Raw genomic sequence first — 25,925 nt, 5'->3', positions numbered from 1 at the left:
TTTTCTCTTGGGTTATCTTTAACATATTCTCCTTCTATATTGTAGAGAAGGGGAATGCAGCTGTTGTTCAGTTCCATTTCCTATTCAATAGGCTGTCTGAATTTTTATCTTTTATCAACTAGACATTCTTTTCTGCCTACTTTTAAAGAATGTCTGCAATCCTTTCTACCTTGGAGAGTCGCTTTGCTGTTATTAATGCATTAAACATGCACACTGGGATCTCAAACCTGCATGAAAAATAAGATGGACTCTCTGACTCTGGAACTCTGATTATAGCTATACCACAAGCATATATTAATTTTATACAACTGGAATGGTCATGGCTTTCCTCAAAGAAAGTTAGGTAAAGTAGTTTGTTAAAGGCTCTGGGAATTCTCTGTTAGTGTTTCCAAGACCCTTTGCAGCACTACATTTCCAGGATTTTCTTGGGGAAAGTAAATGACAGTTATACCGGTTTAGTCTAGACTGTATATATGTACTTGAAATGTAGATATTCCACATTCATGGGAGCTGCCTGTAGTTACTGAGATGAAGGGCCCTCTGCACATGCTTACAGGCACTCTCCTCACTAGCCATTTTGAAAACTCACAGAATATCCCAGGTAATGCCTGATGCTTCTTTTGATATATCATGACAGGAACCACAATATCCAGGAAAAATGCTAGGAAGAATTGGGGGACAGTATATTTGTCAAAGGCATTAGGATGGAATCCAAGCATTGCACAAGCAGAAGGCAACTTGTGCAAGACATCCTTCTGCTCCCCTCATCCTTCTTGCAGGTGCCCTGTACTCCCCCAAAACCCTCTGCAGGTGGTTGGGGGGAGCTACAGAACAGTAAGGTGACCTTACTGGGCTGCAGTGGGGAGAATTGTCCCAAATTGGTTGAAAGGATCTTGCACTGTTCATGCAGTTTCCTAATTTCAGCAGTTTCCCTCTCCCACTACTTACTTACTTACTTTACTTACTTACTTACTTTATTTATTTATTTTATCTAAACTATTTCTTGGCCACCTTTCAGGGCAGAAGCCTTCCCAAGGCAGCTTACAGCAATAAAATACAGTAAAACAGTTAAAATATTTTAAGCAATAAAAACATAAATACAGTAAAATAACAATTAAAAACAACAATAAAAGCCAACAACAAAACCAGCAACAACTCCCAGCTCAAACATATGCATACCCTATGCTCAACATCTAAGGTCCTCCTCCCGGTGCCTACTCCAAGGGACACTTGGAACTGAAGGCAGCAACAAGGGAGAGGACCTTCTCAGTGATCCCCCCCCCAATTATGGAATTATCTCCCTGATTACACTTACTTGGTGCCAACATTGTTATATTTTCAGTGCCAGGTCAAGACTTTTCTCTTTTCCCAGGCATTTGGCAGCATGTGAGGACTTTTAATTGATCCTGGATTAGGGGTGCACGAAAGTCACTTACCTGGTCTCGCAGCTTTTCGCGGTGGGGGGAGGCGCTTTGCTGCTCTCCCCCTGAAGTTCAGGGCGGGGGGGTGAGGCTTCCCACCTCGCCCAGCCGAAATTCAGGCTGGGGAGGAGGCGCCTTGCCTCGCCCGGCCGCGAAATTAAAAGTTAAAAAAAAAAGAAACGCCCCCGTGATAGGCTACGTGACAATTAACGTAGCCTATCACGGCTAGATCTGCAAAGTCAGCCGTGATAGGCTACATAAATCGTCACGTAGCCTATCACGGGTGACTTAAAAAAAAAAAAAGCGCATACGGAAATGGCGGCCCCCATAGGGAGTAGCCATTCGCATTCCTTATTTGGTCGCTGTAGTCTACGTAAATCTTTACGTAGACTACGGCGAAAATAAGGGCAACGCAAATAGCATTGCCCTTATTTTCGCTGTAGTCTAGATAATCTTTACGTAGACTACAGCGACCAAATAAGGAACGTGAATGGCGGCTCCCTATGGGGGCCGCCATTATCTGTACGCGCTTTTTTTTTTTTTTTAAGTCACCCGTGAAAGGCTACGTGACGATTTACGTAGCCTATCATGGCTGACTTTGCAAATCTAGCCGTGATAGGCTACGTTAATCGTCACGTAGCCTATCACGGGGGCGTTTTTTTTTAATTTACTTTTATTGGAATGGCAGCGGCAGCAGCCGGTTGAAAGATCAGCTGCCGCCCCCGCCCCTGACGAAGACCCGACGAACCGCCGGCGGGACCCGCAGCTGGGAGGGACATTCGGGAAAGGTAAGTCTCATCCCGGGGGGGTTGCAGGGGGCGGGGGGGTGCGGAGAATTTCTCCCTGAAATTTTTTCGGGGGGCCGAACACGTTGGCGCTCGGCCCCCCGAAGTTTCGGGGAGAAATTCTCCGCCAACCCTATCCTGGATATGTTTGATGGTTCAGCTGATTGCTCAGAGTTCTTTTTAGATATATGGTGTCTCTGTGTATACTGTCTGTTTGTGTGTGTTTTTATCTCTTTGAGTTTTGCATATTGCATTCTTAAGGGGTTTTAACTAGGGATGTCATAGAATTCCGCCACGGATCTCAGTGAAGCCGAATGCCAGTGCATTCAGCCCCCCGAAATCCGTGGCAGAACGAAGCTCCCCGCCCCACCACCCCGCGAAAGGCACGCAAAACAGAGTAGTTACCTGCTGCCGTTCACGCTGCTTTGCGAATCGCAACCACATCTGAGGCCGACATTCGCTTCTTCATTATAGCCGTGATAGGCTATGTAAATACTTTTTTTTACGCAAAAAAAAAGGGAATGCAAATGGCGGCAGCTACGGCGGCCGCCATTTGCATTCCCTTTTTTTTTTGCCATGATAGGCTATGTAAATATTTACGTAGCCTATCACGGCAAAAGACAGGGACGAAAATGGCAGCGGCTATGGCAGCCACCATTTGCATCCCTGTGCAGGCTGCCCAGTGGCCGGATGTCCAGCTGTGGGCAGCCCCGGCCAGCAGCTCTGCGGAGTCACCGTGGAGTGGAGCCGGCCGGGGAGAATTTCGGGGGGAGGGACGGAGCACCTCCCCCCCAACGTGAACGTCACCCTTCGAAAAGGTAAGTGACTTTTGTACATCCCTACATTTGCATCCCTGTGGAGGCTGTGATAGGCTATATAAGTATTTACATAGCCTATCATGGCAAAAAACATAAACACAGGTTCCAGATGGAGTTGCTGCAGAGCGGAGCTGGCCAGTTTAGGATTTCTAAAGAATCTGGCCCCCCGGAGTCCGTGGCGGAACAGACCACTCACCTCTGCCACCCCGTGAAGTTCGTGCTGGCCGGATCCTACCTGCCACCGGCCGGGTCTGGGTCCGTCTGCTGATTCTGCCACCGGTCTGCATATGCAAATGGCATCCGGCGTAGCGGACGCCATTTGCATCCCTGCTCTTTGCCATGATAGGCTACGTAAATATTTATGTAGTCTATTGTGCCAAGGGACAGGGACGCAAATGGCATCCGCTACGCCATTTGCGTCCCTGCTCTTTGCCGTGATAGGCTACGTAAAGATCCACTACACCAGACGCTATTTGCGTCCGCAGACCGGCAGTGGACAGAATTTTGGCAACAGATGGACCTGGCCAGTGGCTCCGTGGACTCGCCGCCGAGTGGAGCCAGCCAGGGAGGATTCCTGGGGGAGGAACGGATCATCTCCCCCCCAGTGGACCCCCCAGCGGACTCAGGTGAGTGTGGTTCATACACCCCTAGTGTCATGTAGATGTTAAAAGCATAGGGGAGAAGATAGAACCTTGTGGCACCCCACAGGCTAATGCCCATGGCTGGAACAGAAGTCCCCCAGCACCACCTTCTGAGGCCACTCCTCCAGAAAGGACCAGAACCACTTTAAAACCATGCCTCCCAAGCTCAATCCAGATCCAGAAGGATACTATGGTCAATGGTATCGAAAGCCACTGAGAGGCCCAGAAGAACTAACAGGGTTGCCAGTAAGACACAGCTCACAGTATTTTGTAGGTTCCCCAACCCTCTGTAAGGTTTTCCGGTGGTACAGGGAGGTATAAGGGAAAGGGACAATCCATTGCATGAGCTGGCCTTCCACTTGTGCAATGCTGGATTTCATCCTTAGTATTCTTTCTCCCCTGGAGTTGAGCCATGAAAATAAATTGTAACCATTTCAGCATTTGTGCAGTTATTTTTCGACACATTTACATGTGAAATTGTCCCAATTCAGAGTTATAGGATCAATTATATCTCTTAATTCTAATGTCACCGGAATTCCATGGAGTTCTGTACAGTCCTGGTAAAAATGGATACTATGCACTGAAAACTAATCTGCTTGCACCAGGAGTGACGTTGGGGTTTAGTATTTATAACTCTCTGATATGAGATGGAGAATGTAATGGTGTTATGCCAAGTTCTACCCTTTTAGGACCTGGTCCTTTGAGTGCACTGTCATCTAAATCAATCACCATTATCGGACTCATTTACTATGAGCTTGCCCTCAATCTATACTCTTTCTGCAACAATGTCACACAGAGCAAGCAGAAGACAGAGGGAACCATCTACATTTTAAAGAGACTGTGTGCTGTGCTGTCCCATCAGATTTCTTCATACACCTGAATCTCATTTTCCATGCACCAGAAGTTCTTTCAATTACAGCCTTAGTAGATGATGTACTGCATTATAATGATGGTCTTCTGGAGTTTGAGGCTGAGGGGCAAGGGGGTTTAGTAACTTCAATGGCTTTGTAACAGGGAATCTGTGCTGTCATATAAAGAAGAGGACAAATGTATGATTTCAGTTTTGAAAAAAGAAAGTTCCCGAATGGCCAAAATCATGTTCACTGTACATGTATATAAAATGAAGACACCAAAACAACGAGTGCAATGGCTTGGTACTGTATATGATCACTGACAGCTAGTGTATGTGCAACGTAATATATACCACAAGACTCTGAAGCCTTAATATATATCACAAGCCTCTGTTTTGAAGGCTTTTTGAGCCAGGACATATAGGTCAGTTAAGAATAGCAAATAACTATGCCAGTGCAGCATCACGAAACGTTCTCTTTGCAGCATTTGTGTCATGGTTGAGGGAGGTGTGTGGAGAGGTACATGCAGAAATACACAAAAGCAGTTCACAAATAAATACATGGTCTGGACTGGCTCTGGGGGAACCAATCAGGACCATTTTTGGAAACAGAGCATCCAAGAGCACTGATTTGCTTGCCTGCTGCATGCCGAGAGGAATTTAGTAGTGATTGAGAATACCTCAGCCAGACCAGAAGAAGAAAGACGAAACAGAGAACATGCAGGAATGTTGAGAAGCATGAGCCAGTTCCATCCTACCTTGCCCCAGCCACTGACAGCAGTAAGAACTGAGTTTGGGAGAAGGCCACACAGTACCCAAATTACTTGGTCTGTAGGGAGAGAACGGTGGCAGGGCACTACCTCCTGTCCTTAAAGGCTAATCACCTTTGATTGTAGCTCTCAACTGCTGTAAGCTACATGAACTAGAGCTGTGCGTGGACAGCCCCCCCCCCCGATCCGACTTGAAAGCTGCTTCGGGGCTTCCGAGGCGGGCCCAATTCCACTCAGGATGATTCGAGGGCCCCCAACTTACTTCAGACGTCTGAATCCTGCTTCAGCCCCCCACACACCCAACTTGCTGTCCAGCTCCTTACCTGGCCAATGTTCCATCTGGGGGGGGCACTGCCACCAGGGGAGCTGCTGCTGGTACTACCAGGGAAAATGCTACCCGTCACAGCCCGCCAACCGCCGACAGGAAGGTCCCCGGTTGGAGGCCGACTCCTGCCAATGGGGCAGGCTGCCACTGCTGCCAGCTCTGGCTCCTAGGCCCTCTGGACGTGTGCTGGCAGCTGTCTTGTTCCATGGAATGGGGGGAGCTGTTTCCCCTGTTTTTGTGCTGTGACTATGCCCACGAGTGGCAGAGCCATGATTTTTCTGGTTCAGTGCATGGAGACAGATGTGCTCTGTGATTGGATGGTGGGTTGGGGGATTTGCTCCGCAAAAATCATATGAAATCAAGAGGATCCCTGCCAAGGATCCATGTTTTTCTGGCGTGGCTGCACCCATGAGTGGTGGATCCATGATATTTCTGGTTCAGTCCACAGAGGCAGATGTGCTCTGTAATTCAATGGTGGTTTTATGGGTCTCCTCTTTAAACATCATATGAAATCGTGAGGATCCCTTTTTGATTTGATGGATCCTCATTTTACTAGGGATATACGAAAGGCACTTACCTGGTCCCGCAGCTTGCTTCATGGTGGGGGGGAGGCGCTTCGGTTCTCCCCCCGAAGTTCAGGCCGGGAGGGAGGTGCCCCGCCTCGCCCGACCGAAATTCAGGCCGGGGAGAAGCACCCCGTCTCCACGGCCGCGAAATAAAAAGTGAAAAAAAAAACCCAACACCCGTGATAGGCTACGTAACGATTTACGTAGCCTATCATGGCTAGATTTCCAAAGTCAGCCATGATAGGCTACGTAAATCATTACGTAGCCTATCATGGGTGATTTGGAGAAAAAAAAAAAAGCTATTTGCGTTGCCCTTATTTTCGCCGTAGTCTACGTAAATCTTTACATAAACTACCTGGACCAAATAAGGAATGCAAATGGCGGCGCCCATGGGCGCCGCCATTTGCATACGTGCTTTTTTTCCCCAAAGTCACCCGTGATAGGCTACGTAACGATTTACATAGCCTATCACAGCTGACTTTGGAAATCTAGCCGTGATAGGCTACGTAAATCGTTACGTAGCCTATCACGGGTGTTTTGTTTTGTTTTTACTTTATTTTCTAATGGCAGCGGCGGCAGCCGGTCGGAAGACCAGCCACCGCTACCACCCCCGACGAACCGCCGCCGAACTCCCACCGGGACCCGCCGCTGAGAGGGACATTCGAGGGAGGTAAGTCCCATCCCGGGGGGGGGGCGGGGGGTGGAGAATTTCACCAACAATTTTGGGGGGCCAAATGCGTTGGCATTCGGCCTCCCCGAGATTCATGGAGAAATTCTCCGCCATCCCTACATTTTATGCAGTTATGCACTTTCTTCTCAACTTCATTCTGCCAAAGAAAGGAGAGTGGGAAGGGTTAAGACTTAAAGGGTTAAGTTGCTCCCAGTGGCTAGGACTGGAGCATAGAAAGAAATGCCGTGGAGCTTCCCTCTCAGCTCCCGTCCCATCCTGCTGCTGCTGCTGCCACCACTGCCACCACCATCATTGCGTACAAAGGCAGCTCTTCTCATCAGGGCAGTGGGAGGCTGCTCAATTATCAGGTGGCTCGCGCACCCCATCGTCTTGCACTGCCCCTGGGGTGTGTGCACCCCACTTTGGATACCACTGCTCTAGCTAAATAACGTTCAGACAGTCCTTTCCTCTCCATTACCTCTCTCACAATAAGCAAAAGGAGGCTGACTCAGAGCAAAGCTCCCTCCCTCTTCCTCCTCCTTCTTCTTCCCCTGCTTCTCCGGTAGCTGGATCTCTCACAAATTGATACATTTGGCACCTCCGTGTCCTCTTCCCTTCCCCACTCCCTCCTCTTCCTCCTGCCCCTCTGTGTGAACTTTCAGAAGTTGATACATTTTGGAGACCGCCTGTCTGGGCTGCTCGGAGGGCATAAGAAGAGCTCTGACAAGGCAGACAAGGTGCTTTGTGAAGGAGCTGCTTCACTTTGGGGCACCTCGGTGCTGGTTTGAAGTTTGATCTGCTTCGTATCATGATGAGGCACCCCCAAATCAGCCTGCTTTGCCTCATTATTCGGGCTTCATACTGAGCTGGTGCACAGCCCTAGCATGAACTACACAGCCAGCTGCTTTGAGAGGGCATGAAGTACTTTATTATCCTTATAGTCCAGAGCAGGGGTGGGCAATTTCCTGGGGTTGAGGGGCTGCATTTCCCCCGGACCCCAATGGGGGGTCACACCCCTAACCCCGCTGCTGACAGTGACATGCCACAAATTTTGCTCCTGAAAATCAGGCATACAGGGAGCATGCACCTTGTTTTGAAGCAAAATTGTGCTTCTGGGAGACCTCCAGTAGTGCAATTCTGCTTCAAATCAAAGCATGGATTCCAAGGATAAAATCCAACATAAATCCTACTGGGAGTAGACCCATTGAAATGAATAGGACTTCAGTAAGTCATGACTAACTTAAATCCCATTCTCTTCAATTGGTCTTCTCTAAGTAGTATTTACATTGGATTTTACGCCATATGTCCTGCTACCTCAATGGCAAATTCAGCAGGGGTGGGGGGCATTTGATGACATCTGTGATTGGACCATCTGGTCAAGTAGCCTTATATTTGGTGGATCTCTTCTGTATTTCATAGGGATGTACGAAAGGGACTTACCTTGTCCCGCAGCTTTTTTCGCGGTGGGGGGGAGGCGCTTCGCTTCTCCCCCCGAAGTTCATGCGAGCGGGGGGTGTCTTCCCGCCTCGCCTGGCTGAAATTCAGGCCAGGGCGGAGGCTTCCCGCCTTGCCCCCAGCCGAAATTCAGGCCGGGGAGAAGCGCCCCGTCTCCCTGGTCACGAACTTCAACAGAAAAGTTAAAAAAAAAAAAACGCCCCGTGATAGGCTACGTAACGATTTACGTAGCCTATCATGGCTAGATCTGCAAAGTCAGCTGTGATAGGCTACGTTAATCGTCACGTAGCCTATCACGGGTGACTTTAAAAAAAAATGCGTACGCCAATGGCGGCCCCCATAGGGAGCCGCCATTCGCGTTCCTTATTTGGTCGCTGTAGTCTACGTAAAGATTTACGTAGACTACGGTGAAAATAAGGGCAACGCAAATAGCTGCTCTCCCCCCGAAGTTCAGGCCAGGGGGGGGAGGCTTCCTGCCTCGCCCGGCTGAAATTCAGGCCGGGGGGGAGGCTTCCCGCCTCGCCCAGCCGAAATTCAGGCCAGGGAGGAGGCGCCCCGCCTCGCCCGGCCGCGAAATAAAAAGTTAAAAAAAAAAACGCCCCCATGATAGGCTACGTGACGATTAACGTAGCCTATCACGGCTAGATCTGCAAAGTCAGCCGTGATAGGCTACTTAAATCGTCACGTAGCCTATCATGGGTGACTTTAAAAAAAAAAAAGCGTGTACGCAAATGGTGGCCCCCATAAGTCTACATCTTTACGTAGACTACGGCGAAAATAAGGGCAACGCAAATAGCGTTGCCCTTGTTTTCGCCGTAGTCTACGTAATCTTTACGTAGACTACAGCGACCAACTAAGGAACGTGAATGGCGGCTCCCTATGGGGGCCGCCATTAGCCGTACGCGCTTTTTCTTTTTTTTTTAAGTCACCCGTGATAGGCTACGTGACGATTTACGTAGCCTATCACAGCTGACTTTGCAGATCTAGCCGTGATAGGCTGCGTTAATCGTCACGTAGCCTATCACGGGGGTGTTTTTTTTTTTTTACTTTTATTGGAATGGCGGCAGCAGCAGCCTGTCGAAAGATCGGCTGCTGCCCCCGCCCCTTATGAAGACCTGACGAACCGCCGCCGGGACCCGCCGCCGGGAGGGACATTCGGGAAAGGTAAGTCCCGTCCCGGGGGGGTGCGGGGGGCGGGGGGCAGAGAATTTCTCCCTGAAACTACTTTGGGGGGCTGAATACGTTGGCACTCGGCCCCCGAAGTTTCGGCGAGAAATTCTCTGACACCCCTAGTATTTCAGTCAATCGGTTCTCTTGGTTGTTTCAGGCAAATGTTTTTTGTGGTCATTGTATCCCATAATTTATTTTTTGTGGTCATTGTATCCCATAATTTAATCCCCAGGTGTGCTATTTGGGAAGGGAGAGGATGAATTGTCAGGTGACTTCTTGCCATCACTGGGACTGGGAGGAATACAAAAATACTCAGGGATGTGTCATAGTCAGCACATATGCACCACCATTAGAACTACGAGCAAACTCTTGAAATAGAAGGGGTTTTTCTGAATGCTCACTAAGAAAGCTTGTAAATACCAAGCTAATTCCAAATTGAATCAAGAGGAATTTGCCCATCAGTGTCTCACTCTGGAGCTGACTGTATATTGGGGCATTCTCATTTCCCTCCAGTGGACTATTAGTGTATGTTTTAGTGGAGGATGGGAAAGAACGCGGCGTCTGTGCATGAGTGTGCATGTTAGGGTTGGCGGAGAATTTCTCCCCGAAACTTCGGGGGGCTGAGCGCCAACGTGTTCGGCCCCCCGAACAAGTTTCGGGGAGAAATCCTCCGAACCCCCCCCGCCCCCCGCCCCCCCCCCGGGACGGGACTTACCTTCGCCGAATGTCCCTCCCGGCGGCGGGTCCGGCCAGCGGTTCGGCGGGTGTTCGAGTGGGGCAGGAGCAGCAGCCGGTCTTTCGACCGGCTGCCGCCACCGCCATTGCAATAAAAGAAAAAAAAAAACGCCCTCTGATAGGCTACGTGACGATTAACGTAGCCTATCACAGCTAGATTTGCAAAGTCAGCCGTGATAGGCTACGTCAATCGTCACGTAGCCTATAACGGGTGACTTTAAAAAAAAAAAAATGTGTATGGATAATGGCGGCCCCCATAGGGAGCCGCCATTCCCGTTCCTTATTTGGTTGCTGTAGTCTACGTAAATGTTTACGTAGACTACGGCGAAAATAAGAGCAACGCTATTTGCGTTGCCCTTATTTTCGCTGTAGTCTACGTAAACATTTACGTAGACTACAGCAACTAAATAAGGAACGCGAATTGCGGCTCCCTATGGGGGCCGCCATTAGCGTACGCGCTTTTTTTTTTTTTTAAGTCACCCGTGATAGGCTACGTGACGATTGACGTAGCCTATCACGGCTGACTTTGCAGATCTAGCCATGATAGGCTACGTGAATCGTCACGTAGCCTATCAGGGGGCGTGTTTTTGGTTTTTTTTAACTTTCGCGTTCGCGGCCGGTCGAGGCGGGAAGCCTCCTCCCCGGCCTGAATTTCGGCCAGGCCGAGGCGGGAAGCCTCCCCCCCGGCCTGAATTTCGGTTGGGCCGAGGCGGGAAGCCTCCTCCCCCCGGCCGGAACTTCGCGGGGGGAGCAGTGAAGCGCCTCCCCCTCACCGCGAACGTCCTTCGAGGACAGGTAAGGGACTTTCGTCCACCCCTAGTGCATGTGCGGTTGGGGTTTGTGTGGATTGCATCCCAAGCAAACTGGGGAAATGAAGAATATACTTTAGTTCTTTGAGAAGTAATCCTACACTACAGGAAGTCCATTCTTTAAAAAGCCGTCCATTATCAAAGGATGGGATCTAAAGAGTCCCTTAATGCACGTGAAATGTTCAAAGCTCCAAGCTTCCCTTGCCCAGGAGAATGTCTTAGAATTTTGTGGGCAGTTTCTCAGGCACCTGAGAGAGCTGGTTTTATATGAGGGAGGAAGGGGTTTAGTGCGCGACTCTTTGCATCCTGGGCCATAATCTATCAGCTTCCACCAGCCTTATAGACAGGGAGATAAAACCTTCTAATATATGTATCTATCTATCACCATAACTTTAATTATATCCAGGCCAGTGGAATTCTACCATATTCAAGTGGCCTGCTATAAATACTAGTCAAAGCTGCCACTGTATATTTATATGTAATTAAATTAGGCAAGCTCAGGACCTGGCAACCTTGACAATATCCTTTCAGGCTGGCCACTTTTATACTTGCAGTTATGTAGTGACTCTTTCCAAAAGGTTGCGGTGATATAAACTACAAGGTCAGCCAGGCCAAGCATGAAGGTGCTCAAACATCTGCAGGTAAACAAATGGTTCTATTACATTCCCTAGGCTTAGTGCTGGTCTGAAATAGGTCACAGTTGAAAGTGGAAGTGAGGTGGACAGAGTGGAACTTGGAGAACCTCAACAAGCTTGCACCTCGCTGATTCTCCCATCCCTGCAGGTGGGGCAGGTGCCATTACTATCCAGTCTTAGCCATGTTTACTCGGAAGTCAATTCCATTAATTTCCATGAGACTTCCTCCAAAGCAAGCTTGTTTGATTTTTAGCCACACAGCCCAATCCTATGCATGTCTACTCAGAAGTAAACCCTGTTGAATTCAGTGGGACTTACTCCCAGGTAGCTATGTATAGGATTGCAGTCTTCATTTTAATGTCCGCATTTGCACGTTTTAATTGGAACCAAACAAGACAAGTGTGTGTGTGTGTGTGTGTGGTGGGGGTGATGTTGTGACCCACTTGCTGAGGGAAGTTGTGACCCAGGCCCAGTCAATGTTCCCCCTCATGTGGAAGAGTTCCACAGAGCCTCTTCACATGCCCGCAAAGCACACAAGTAGGAAGCTGTTGCTGCTGTGCATGCATGTCATCAGCTGAGCTGGGGCTTGCCTACACAGCTTTGCAAACCTCCCCCTCCTCATGCATCCTTTCAATGTGCAGTGTTGGTCGCCTTTTCCCTGCTAATACTGTCTCAAAACTATTGTAATATAGTGATTAATGTTGGCTCCAGATGAGGCTTTCATTGTGTGAGCCCCCAGCCTTATTCACATAATTTTAGGGGGGGTGGGGGGTTTTCCTCAAACTTCCTCCATCTCTTTTCCTACCAGAAAAAAAAAAAATCTGTCAAGGAGGGAAAGGCAGCTGAGCAATGCCTTTGGAGCCCTTCATCTGGAAACTTGAAACTTCACCAGGAAACCTCTGGCTCAAATCTTGTCTCTGTCTTCTTGACCTCAAGAGGTGGACTTAGGTAAGCACCTGCTTTTTGTCCCTAGTCTTGCACTAGCAAAATGTGGACAATAATTCTGACCTATTTACAGGGCTATTGAGAAGATTACTGTGATAACAAACAAACAAACATAGATAGAGATAATATATGTAAAACACTGAAAAGTGCTTCTGATACATAAATATTACTGATGATGATGTTTAAAATGTGAAGTCTGCCTCCTCATGATAACGATATGAAAACTCTCCTTTTATGTGACACTGACTTTGGCATCTCTCATCACCCATGACTCAATAAGGGGCACTGTGCCAAGGTCTGAACAACCAACGTAGGAAAATAAGAAAGCATACTTTTGTTTGTTTGTTTCTGGATAATCCTGGAAAACTGTGTCTGAGTACTGTAATTGCACAGAGGGTGAAAGAAAAACAAAAGCATCCTTTCAGAAATCTTAAGCTTCTTGAATTAATTCAGGAATTTCTGTATTAAAATAACTAAACGTCTGTTTTATAAAGCATATGTACACTCCCTGGGTGGGCATCCACTCAGCTCCATCTCAATTTCCCATAATGCTCTCACAGCTGGTGCTTCCTAAGACATGCCAGCCTGCCCATTTAGAAAATTGAAGAGAGATGTGCAAACTCTGTGAACCTTTTATATCAACATTTGCTTCATATGGGCATGTTTCCATGGATCCTTCAGCCAGACACTAAAAAGGCCTTTTCTGCATTTCATTTATAGGCATCAGTGACAAATAAAAACTCACTGAGAAAGTGATGCTTGCTGTTTCTGACCCACAGCTAAATGCAGGCGAGAGAGTCTTGCTAAAGAATTGCATTAACTCAGTTCTGGTTACAAATGTGTACAAATGTACACATGTATATAAATAAAATTGCACAAGCACAGAGGGAAAGTAGCAGCTTAACACTTTTTAAAATGGAATTATTATAGACTGAGACATATCAGACTATGGAATTCAAACCCTGACCCATGAATAATATGCATGCACCCGCACACACATGCATGGAGTAAGTGCCACTGAACACAGTGGGATTTACTTTTGGCTAAACATAGGGAAATTGTGGACACCCAACTGGGTCTGGAAGTATGTTGCACCACCACCCCTCGCAACCCCTGGACCATGTCCTACCCAGCCCCTGCCCTCGCTCGTGCTCTCCCAGACTCACTGCAACCTGTCCAATGAGTGCCCACCATTTTGTCACTTTTTTTTTTAATGGAAAAAGGGAGTTTTAAAAAATGCACATATTTAAATATGCACAGTTTGAGGCTAGGAAAGTTTAATATGTGCAGCATTAGAGGCATTACGCTCCACTGGGCTGACATCATAGGTTGACATGGTCAGGCACCAGCCAAGGGCCCACGGCCTAGCAGGGGGCCTAGTGACAAGAGCCTCCTCAATCTGCCTCTTCTCTTCACCATTGGAACCTGCTTATTCACTCATTTCTCTCTCTTTCTCTGGTCCAGACAATGGTGGTTGTGACGGTGGCAGGAGATGCCATTGCCTGCTTTTCTCAGTGGCTCTCTCCTTGGACAGCAAGCAGGTGGAAGAGGAAGAGCAGCAGCTGGTGCCAATGCTGGTGAGAAGATTGACTCCCTCCAGGAGGGGCCCCATTGAGGATGTCTTGCCCAAGGGCCCTCCAGAACCCAGGGGCTGCCATTGATTGGGCTAAATGAACAAGTAGTCTGGCCTGGTATAAGGCATCCTCCTTTGTACCTATCATCAGTTGGCCACTTCTGAATCAAAAAAGAGGAAATGTATCACCAAAACAAGAAGACAAAAGAGGATCCCAATCTGCATAAAATTTGCATGTGCTAATCGATGCGAATTAAGAAGCAATTATTATGATTGAAATAGAAATACAATACATCTCACCCTAGTGTGGAAGACTGTGACCAGGTGCCTGTTTAGTCTGCTGTCCTGGTGGTAACTGTTGATGGACAACAGTTCTTATGGTTCTTTATCTTTTAACCGGAGTTGGACAGGGCAGCCCTTCAAACGGAGGACACCTTCAAATGGTGTCCTCATAAAAGAGGACACAGGACTACCATAAGTTCTGTCCTATGGATGCCCACATGGGAAAGCAGCTCCTTTTTTACTGTGTTTGTGTAGAACCAATGAGTGGGATTCTAAAGATCTGAAATGAACCGTGACATGCATATAGGATATTGACACAGTATAGGATTCATTTGTTTGCTTGCTTGGTTCTTTGTTTGTTTGAAGTATTTATACTCTGCTCTTCAGCTAGAATTGATTTGTACCACCGGGTGGTACAAATCAATAAAAACAAGGAAGTACCTACCTTCAGAGTTACAATATAAAAAGTAATGACACAAAAGGAAAAATGGATGGCAAGGGGAGGAGAAAGGAAAGCAAAAACACTCCGGCACCAGTTATACAGGTCTTATAACAAGTGACTGTAATGCAGATCCAATGCAGTCAAAAGTTATTGGTTTTCTTATGACTAGCTAGAATGGAAAGGATCAGGGCCCCCTTTTTTATAGCATTCAAAACCCCATTAGTTGTCTTTTTGTCTAATTAGCATAACTTAAAGAGAATACACGGCTTGCTAGGTATCCTTTCACTGCTCTTTGAATTTTTCCCCTAGCAATCTCTACACAGCACCAAAATAGCTTAGCTTAAACCATTGTCTTTTCCCATGACAAGCTGTGATAAGACTGTATTAGTATGCACACTGACCCTTCATATATTCATTAAACATCTGTGAGATTTGTGCCTCCAGAGATCTCTTCGTTTCTAGACCAAAGAAAATGGATACTTAAAACATATGCATATTCTTTATGGAGTCAAAATACCAAATGAATTCCCAGCTATCTTGTACTGTGTTAGAAATCCATAATCATCTTATTACACAGTTAGCTCACATGGGAAGAAACATACTCTACAATTAATAGAGCTTTGTCATTATCCATGTAAATAAAAACAGGATTTCACACAACCTCCCTATAAATAAACTATTTCAGAATGTGTTCTACTTTTCCCAATTGGTGTCAGGCTTATACCATCAAAAACTGGTATAAACTAGGGATGTACGAAAGTGACTTACCTTTTCGCAGATTCTGTTCATGGTGGGGGGGAGGCGTTCCATCCCTCCCCCTGGAATCCTCGATGGGGGGGAGGCGATCTGGTCCTCCCCCCCAGAATCCTCGATGGCCAGCTGTGCTCCACGGCGGCTCCGCGGAGCAGCCGGCCAGGTCCAGGCCAGGGCTGTCCGCAGCTGGATTTCCAGTCGCAGAGGGCTCTGGGTAACAAAAAAAAAACCCAACGCGTACGCAAGTGGCAGCTATGGCCGCCGCCATTTGCGTTCCTTATTTTTCGCCGTCTTAGTCTACATCAATATTTACACAGACTAAGACAAAGAAAAGAAAGGGGAACGCAAATAGCGTAGTGGGCACTATTTGCGTTCCCCTTTCTTTTCTTTGTCTTAGTCTATGTAAATATTGACCTTTTCTGCATTTCATTTATAGGCATCAGTGACAAATAAAAACTCACTGAGAAAGTGATGCTTGCTGTTTCTGACCCACAGCTAAATGGAGGCGAGAGAGTCTTGCTAAAGAATTGCATTAACTCAGTTCTGGTTACAAATGTGTACAAATGTACACATGTATATAAATAAAATTGCACAAGCATTTTTTTTTAAAAAAAATTAAATTGCACAAGCATTTTTTTTAAAAAAACGCATTTAAAAAAAAAAAACCCAGACGTGATAGGCTATGTAAGTCTTTACGTACCCTATCACATCTATGGGAGGGGAAAAAAAGACACAGACTGCAAATGGCGGCAGCGGCAGCTGTCCGGAAGACCAGCCGCCGCCAGTGCCGCCGAAGCTGCCGCTGGAGCTGCCGCTGCCTGGAACATCCGCCCCAGGTAAGTCTCATCCTGGGGGGGGGGATCTGCAGGGGGCGGGGGGTGGCAGGCTGTTCCACGATGGATTTAGGGGGGCCAAATGCACTGGCATTCGGCCTCACCGAGATCCGTCGTGGAATTCTCTGACATCCCTAGTATAAACCCTCTGAAATATCCCTAAATAAATAGTGAAGAGACTAATTTTGAAGTGCTGACACACATTTTCCAAAATAATAAGAAATGTTCTAACCCTTTGTAAGTGTTAGTGTGAGTCCTATGGTTCCGTTCATAAAGTATGGGATAAAATTGGACATTTTTTTTGTCTTCCCATTGTACAAGTAGGATCACCCACTGTACAAGTCACATTAGTTTTCTAGTGAAACTAAAGGCAGGGTTATGCAGATTTCTGTGTCACTGCTGTTTACACCATTACACAATCATGATGCAGATAGATCAGCAAGTAGAATCTTTATTTCTAAGGGCTGGTAAAGATATAATGTTAACTGTGATTTGGGGATTTGGAACAGTCCATGGCTGCTAAAATTGAGTTTAAGAAGGGTCAATCAGAAACTTGGGTAGAGTAGAGGTGGCAGGAGAAACCTAGTTAGAGGTTGATGCATGTGGTGGAAGAGCTTGGAAGTTAGTGAACATGCAATCATGTCTCCCAATTCTTATCCCTTCACTCCAGTTAACATCATGTGTCCGCTCCCACATTGGGTGCCAGATCCTAAGGGCTGCCCTGTCCAAATCGAATTTAAAGATAAAGACCCATGTGTAGGAAGAGCTGGGACTTGAAGTTGCCCACCAACAGCACCTGGAGAGCAGACTGAGCAAGGCACACAGGTCACCTGGTCACAGTCCTGGTCACAGTCTATAGTGAGATGTACTGTATTTCTATTTAAATTACAACAATTATTTCTAAATTTGGAGCTATACATATACCATAGCATATGCACATTTTAGGCAAATTGGTGTCTTCTTTTTTTGGGTGATTCACAAGTGCCTGCCCTAGCTCCCACTGATGTTATCTGTGGTAAATATGATGAACACAATCCACTCTTTCAAGAATAACTGTTGGGTTTCCCCAGAAAACCTGTCATGTCGACAAAGGCTATTGGCAATGCAATAGAGGTTGTTTATGCTAATGCAATGTAATTTATGTTGGCGCTAGTGTTGAATTGGATACTGCCCTTTGCCCATACCTGTGCAGGGAAAGTGATGTGGGCCTGTGATCTACTGACTACTTTGAACTATTCCTGATACACAGGTAACAAACACTTGGACAATAAAGTTAAAGTGCTTGTATCTTTAGATGATGGAAAGGCAGATCTGTTCTTAAGAATGTTTTCTTTCCATAGAATTGTACACATTGTTTACAAAAAATAAGTAAAATTTCTGACCTCAGTCTTGTAACTGAAAAAGGATAGTATTCAAATAAAAATAATTAAATTGGAGATTCCCTCTTTCTTGCATAATGTCATTGTTACATGTTGTACACCACCAGTAAAATGGAATGATTCCTATTTATGTGGATTTCTTCTCAGTGTTATTTATAATTACATGACATGCACCTGAGAGAAATAATAGGACACAAGGATGGAGAGCACTCAGTCAAGCAACTGATGCGGCCTGTCATTCTTGTGTGGATGGGGTGTGGGGAGGTGCTCCCACTCCTTGGAACAGGGGTAGACAGCATGGTCCCCTTGGGCACCAGTGTGCCCTCAGAGACCTTTTTTGGCACCTGCCGAGGTGCCTTTCCTTTCCTACTTTTTATTTTTATTTTTTAAAAATAACAAAATTTCTTACTGGCAGCTGGGATGGCTTCAGCGCAAAGTGAAGGCCTCTAGCTGCTCCCTTCTTTTCCCACGATGCTTCTGGGCCACATGTGGGGCTCAGAGACATTCTTAGGAAATGAAGCTGGCAGGCTGCTGCAGGCCAGTGCTTCCATCTGCAATGTGGACATTTTGTGGAGGTTCCCAGGACAGTTTCTCAAATTGCCAGGCTCCTATGAGGGTGGCCACTCATGAACTGCCAAAAGAGAGTGCATGCATCACCAAAAAAAGAGGGCAAAAGAGGACAGCTATTTATATAAAATTTGCATGAGGTAATTTATATGTATAGATGCACATTTAGAAATCATAGATGCACATTTAGAAATCTAATTTTTGTGAACCACCCAGAGAGCTTCGGCTATTGGGCACTATAGAAATAAATAAGTAAATAAGTAAAACTAAATCATTGTTATAAATGAAATAGAGATAGTGTGGAAGACTGTGACCAGGTGACCTGTGTGCCTTGCTCAGTCTGCTGTCTAGGTACTGTTGTTGGGCAGCTTCAAGGTCTCTGATTTTCCTTCTTATGGCTCTTTATGTTTAAACTGGAATTGGAGAGGACAACCCTTAAAAAGGAAGATGCCTTCAAATTAGAGGACAGTCCTCTGACAGCTCTTCAAATAGGGGACTGTCCTCTGTAATAGAAGGCAAATGGCCACCTTACCTCAGGCCCCTAAAGGTTGTCTACTCCTGCCATAGGGGAATGGGGTGTGAGGAGGTCACTTGGCTTCAGAAGCTCAGGCAATAAGATGTGTGCCAATATAAGGGTGTGCCTGTTTAAGACAGTCTCCCACGGACTCCTGTTCATGCATACAGATGGCATCCTACCTACTCACCTAACTTCTGACAGGGCCCCGCCGCACATCCCTTGGGTGGGTGTGCAGTGAAGAGCAATGACCAGTTTTAGGACTGCTCCAGTGGTTGCAAGCCAGGCTGATGTTGCTCATCCAAGGTAACAGGTTCTAGCCCTCAACCTCTTGTTGCAAGTATACCCACAATGAGTTTGGGAGGCTGACTTAAAAAAAAAAAAAAGACACTGCAGAGCAGACATCTATCTTAAAAAAAATATCTGGCTCATATTCCATCCCATTTCATGTCTCATGTCTTCATAGTCCATACTGGGGATGTGGTGGCAAATAACTGCAGATGCAAGTGTGGAGTGATTGGCTACTTGTGTAACTGTTTCCATCTTCAGGATTGCCACATGCATACTGTATGTCTTGAATGACGGTGAATTTGGCTATCCAATTCATTCATCCATTCATGTGGTGGTGGAGAATTCAATTTCAGTACCAATAGGGATCAGAAAAAGAAAAAGAAAACAGCTGTAAGGCTGGAAACCAAGATAAAAAAGGAACAGTTGGGCCAATTGAATTCCAATATGTTTCGACACAGGTCTTTATCAAGGGAATTACAAACTTTTAGAGACTTTTCTGGAGGATTCTTCTTCCCTTTGGAAGAAGTAAGGGAGAGGGAATCCTCCAGAAAAGTCCCTAAGGGAGCAATCCTATGGCCACTAGACAGCATCTAGATGGTCATAGGATACTTGATTTTCTGGGAACCAACCTTGGAGCCCGCACTCCGAGGTCGGTTCCTGGAGAACAGACCTCCCCCCACTTCCATGCTGTCTCAGAGGCAGTGTGGAACAGCCCTTGCTCCAGCTCGCAAGAGGAGTGTGGAGTGGCTGAAAAGGGGTGTGGCTGGGGGCGTTCCAGGGTGAGGAGGGCAAAAATGCCTGTACAACACATCCACTGTGTTGTACAGCAGCCTCCTCCCCTGCTCTGCCCTCCTGCGATCCGCTGTCTAGCCAAAAATGCAGGGCAGGAGAAGTTGATCCCCTCCGTGCTTCTCCTGCCCTGCATTGGATAGGTGGTTGCCTCCGAGTTTGGAGGCAGCTGCCTATCCTCATAGGATTGCCTCCTAAGAGTTTGTAATTGCCTTGATAAAGAACTGTGCCGAACCTTGTTGGGAATTCAGTTGGTGCAGCTGTTCCTTTTTTGCTATTGGTGGAGAATTACACCTCTGGATGATCTGGTATGAGGCCATGGTCATGCAGGTGCTAATAGAATCACTTTGGATACTTGACTACGTAGCTCTTTGGGACTTGAACACAATTAAGGTGGGCAAAAAGCCAGATGTTTTGCTCAGTATGTAGTGTGTGTGTGTGTGGGGGGTCCCTTTCCCACCAGTCCTGAGACATGGCATGCATCTCTAAAAGCCTTATTAGAAAAGATTAACTTTGATGACAGGCGTACTATATATTTATCTCAGCAAATTAGCTACAGTGTGTATTTGTGAACGAATAGCTGGATTCTGTTCTGCACTAGAAAATGATGAAGTAATGATGTTTCATAGATTTCTTAGAAATTTCTGTAATAATCATTCCCCAAATGCCAAAATTATCAAAGATAAAACTGAAAATTTTAGAAAAACAGGTTGGTTTTGGCATGCACCTCTTCTGTCAACAATGTTGATGCAAACTTCTTTTGTTTAAGATGGGTAGGGAACCTGGTGTCCTCCAGATGTTTTGGACTACAACTCCCATTGGCCCCAGCCAGCATAGCTAATGGTCAGGAATTGGGGAACTGTAGTCCAAAACAGTACCAGTTTGTCTACCGCTGCTTTAACATAACAACACATTTCAAGTGGTCAAAACATTCACATACATTATTTCCATAATCCTTAAAAACACACACACACACCTTTTAACGTAGGTGAGGAAAACTCTCTCTTAGGTGGGGAAGCAAAGAGATCCATGTAATATCATCTCTGCCATTTGTGTCCCAGTAGACAATCTGTACAGCACACACAGAGTCTGAATATCATTCCAAGCAAAATGTCACTGTCTCTGAGTCTTGCCTCTTTCTTTGCACTAAAATCATAGTAAAATTAGATCCTGAAAATGCAAGGCAACATTCACATTTGGATCATATTTATCAACCTGTACACATGGCTGCTTTTGACATTTTGGGGTTATGTGTGCAGGGAAAAGCAGGGTAGATTCTTGTAGAAATAGCACTATGAACTATGAGAGCTGCCAAGTTAATCCCTGGTTGTATAATAAAAGGCATTGGCTCAGCCTCAGCAGTGCACTGTGAGAAGGGAACACACTAGAGCTGAAGGTCAATGACATCTTAAGAGCCTTTAGTTGCTTCAGGTTTCTTCCTGTTCATTGCAAGAATGAAAGTTAGGACAAGTTTAGAAGGGCGGGATCAGATTTGCTGTGAAACCTTTCCCTCTGTTGAAGAAGTATCTCTCTAGAGAAAATCTGATGAAATGCCTTTATGACAACCCACTACATGATTACAGCACACAACTGGAAGGTGACAGAGGTGGGAAAAAGAAAAGCCATTTCATCAGATTTTCTCTAGAGAGATACTTCTTCAACAGAGGGAAAGGTTTCACAGCAAATCTGACCCCCCCCCCTCCCGCTTTCTGGTTCTCACCTTAGGTGGTAGAAGACAGATATATGGAGAGCAGCAAACTGGGGTAAAACAAAGAGGAAAAGCTGGGGTTTTCAGCTTTTAAATAAAGATGTTCAGTGCCTAGAACCAGCAAAATGAATACTTACAAATCCTTGAAATTCCTTGGATTTTCCCATTCTGCCATTTGAACATGTGAGCAAGAAATGCTAATGCAACATTCACATTTCCCTTTGTAATGTCACATCTTAAACTCCAGATTTCAAATCTGAAATCCTGTAAACTTGTTAGCTTTGTTAATGATTTTGATTTGGGGCAGCTTCAAATATGAATTCAGAAATTGTCAATTGACAAATGTGAATGACCTTTGAATATAGTGGTTTGGATCCAGGATCTGCCTTCTGTATTCCGATGGGCTTTGCTCATGGAAGGTGCTTCCACCTGATTTTCGGGGATGCCCCCTCCCCACCTATGCACCACAGCTCACCCCATTTAGCGGGTTCCCTGACACCCTGTGTAGCATTTCCAGGGGACTGGAAAAGTTGCTGTGTGAATACAGGGGAAGGGAAGTCTGTTTCCATCAGCACAATTGCACATGCCTAAATCTGGATCCAACACTATTCATCAAATACTCCTTTTAAAAAAAACAAACTCTCAGTACATGTCAAATATAAGATGTTAAATGTCATTGCTTACATGGCTTGCCAAATCTGGAATATTTTCAAACATGATATAACAATGATTTTAAAATTATCTTCTGGAGAATCCTAATTTTTTGACAACTTATTGTGGATTTCTCAATAAATGGGTAAAGGATGACTTTGTCTCCATTGCTGACCTTCCTCTTCAATGCCACATAGTAATGCTGGGTGTGTTCTAGAACACATTCACAGTAGTGATGGGTGGTTCTGCTAGGTCCTTTTCTGCAGACTTCATCCATTTTTCACCTCCACTATTCCGTGATGGTTTCGTGCATGTTTTTTTTTTTTAACCATAACTATAACTATATAGAATTTTTTAAAAAGACATTGCACATTTTTGTGTGCATTTTTCAAGTGATACACAGTTGTGTTGCATCCACCCATTGACTGAAGTGTATTTGTGGGATTTTTGAAATTATTATTTTTATTATTATTTATTACACTCCTATACTGCCCCACAGCCGATGCTCCCTGGGCGGTTTACAGACATTAAAACAAGGGCTGTGCACAGACCCCCAATCCAACATGGAAGCTGCTTCGGGGCTTCCAAGGCAGGCCCTATCTGGCTCAGGCTGATGTGGGGGGCCCCTGACCTTCCTTGACCAATGAGGCCAAAGCAGGATTCGGACATCTGAATCTTGCTTCCCCCCCACGCCACCCAGCCCCCAGCTTCTTACCTGGGCCCTTGTTCCACGGGGGGGGGGGGTGCTGCCACCAGGGGAGCCACCACTGCCACTGCTGCTGGTGCCGCCAGGGAAGGCACTGCCAGTGCTACCAGAGAAGGCGCTGCCAGGGGAAATGCTGCAAGGGAAAATCCTGCTTGTCACAACCTGCCAACTGCCGACAGGCACGAGGGCAGGAGCCGCCCTCCAGCTGCACTCTCCCCCTTCCTTGGAAAGAGGGGAAGGTGCCCGGTTGGAGTCCAACTCCTGCCAACGAGGGTGGCTGCCACTGCTGCCACCATCAGCTCCTAGGCCCTCTGGATGCGCAGCAGCAGCTGTCTTACTCTGGGGAAGGGGGGAGCCATTTCCCCCTGTTCTGAGCCGTAGCTGTGCCTGCAAGTGGCAGATCCATGATTTTTCTGGTTCAGTCCATGGAGGCAGATGTGTTCTGTGATTGGATGGTGCTTTAGTGGGTCTCCCCTTTAAAAATCATATGAAATCATGAGGATCCCTTTCTGATTTGATGGATCCTCGTTTTACCTAGTCCCCATAGCACGCGCTTGCTTTGTGATTTCATTCTACCAGAGGAAAGTGGGAAGGGTTAAGGCTTCCTATGCCATGCCTGGCAGGGACTGGCGCAGTTGCTCCCAGTGGCTAGGATAGAGAGAAATGCCATGGAGCTTCCCTCTCAGCTCCGTCCCATCCTGCTGCTGCCACCAGCATCATCTCACACAATGGCAGCTTGCCAGGGCAGAGGGAGGCTGCTTAATTATCAGGCAGCTCATGCACCCCAATGGATCATCTTGTGCCCCCTGGGGTGTGTGCACCCCACTCTGGAGAGAACTGCTCTAGCCAAATAACGTTCCAACAGTCCTCTCCTCTCCAGTAACACCACCTCTCTCACAATGAGCAAACAGAGGCTGACTCACAGCAAAGCTCACTCCCTCCTCCTCCTCCTCCTCCCTTTCCTCTGCCCTTCCTCCACCTCTCCCATTGGCCAAATCCCTCTCAAATTGATACATTTGGTGCCTCTCACCATTACACCTCCCTCCTCCGTCTCCTGCTTCTCTGCCTGATCTTTCAGAAATTGATATATTTTGCTGCTCAGAAGGCATAAGGAGAGCTCTAAATATACAAGGTGGGGAGGCACTTCATGGTGGAGCCACTTCATTTTGGCATGCCTCAGTGCTGGTCTGATCTGCTTCGTATCATGATGAGGCACCTCTGAATCAGCCCGTTTTGCCTCGTTATTCAGGCTTTGTACCAAGGTGGGTCACAGCACAGCCCTACTTATTATGTGTGATAAAAGAGCATCTCTATTCATTGTAAAGCTGTTCTTGAGGGGCCAGAGTCTTCTGAATGCAAGTGCTGGTACCTCGAATGTCTTGCCACATGTTGAGGTTTCCTATGAAACCTGGAATGAATCCTTCTTGTAACAATTATTCTTTATTTTGTGACCAGTTTCAGGGATGTACAAATTGTGTACTTTCTGTGCCGCTTGACTTCCGCAGTTTGCGGCCAGTGCTCCATTCCGCCATTCACAAGCCCTGGAGTTCTCTTTGTTTCTGCTCCAAAAATTATGAAGATAAATCTGTACTGACAACCATAATTCTGGTGCCCAGCCATTTCCGTGAATCTGCATAACTTCCATAAGAATCGCTATTTTTCGTAAATATTTACGTATTTTTTTAAAAATTGAAATCCTCTGTCTCCATTTACTTTCAGCCAAAACACTTCCTCTTCCTAGGGACTTCCCAAAAGAAGGCTGTCTTAAGTATGCCTGAGCGATAAACTCTTTGTTTAAAGCAACGCTATTTTAAAGAAAGAAAAAAACCTTTTAAAATGGCCATGCTGCTCCAGGACCAGCATGGTCATTTTAAAAGGTTTTTTCTTTCTTTAAAACAGCGTTGCTTTAAACAAAGAGTTTATCACTCAGGCACACCTAAGACAGCCTTCTTTTGGGAAGCCCCTAGGAAGAGGAAGTGTTTTAGCTGAAAGTAAATGAAGACGGAGGATTTCAATTTAAAAGGAATACCCACAAACAAGGCAGTGAGCACAATTCATTTTTTAAAAAAACTTACATATTTATTATCAGAATATACTACACTGCATTTTTATTTCCGAAAATTTCATGACTCTTTGCGGACGATGAAAAAAAAGCCGCATGACTGCTGGCTCTGCAGGACCTCGTGGTGCTGTTCTGCAGAGGATTCCATGGCACGAACCGAAGGGAATTCGATCCCATTTCAGTCCGTGGTGGAATTCTCTGACATCCCTAGTTGGCATATTTGTATAATCTTCTTAAAAGGGATAGTTGGCCTTCGTTCCATAGCCAGGTATGATTACTGTTGAGAAGCCTCATTTTTAGAAATGCAGATTACTAGCATCAAATTAATGTGCATTAACTGTAGCTACACCAAGTTTACAATGTGGCTTGCTTTAATAACAACAGCAATTTCAAAATATGAAAAACAATTATATTTTCCAATTACTGGAACCATGGATATGCCCAAAGGACAATTATTGATAGGTAATGTGTCTGTCATTTTAGTTGGCAATCCCGTATCTTGGAGGTCAGTAGGGGTGAACGAAAGTCACTTACCTTTTCTCGCAGCTTTTTCGCGGTGGGGGGGAGCGCTTCGCTGCTCCCCCCACGAAGTTCAGGCCGGGGGGGGAGGCTTCCCGCCTCGCCCGGCCGAAATTCAGGCCGGGGGGGGAGGCTTCCCGCCTCGCCCGGCTGAAATTCAGGCCGGGGAGGAGGCTTCCCGCCTCGCCCGGCCGCGAACACGAAAGTAAAAAAAAAACAAAAAAAAAGTCCCCTGATAGGCTACGTGACGATTTATGTAGC

The sequence above is a fragment of the Heloderma suspectum genome, chromosome 1, assembly GCF_057233095.1.
Source record: "Heloderma suspectum isolate Gila_16-S chromosome 1, 16-S_ref, whole genome shotgun sequence".
Taxonomy (NCBI): Eukaryota; Metazoa; Chordata; class Lepidosauria; order Squamata; family Helodermatidae; genus Heloderma; species Heloderma suspectum.
Note: the sequence above shows the minus strand (reverse complement) of the source record.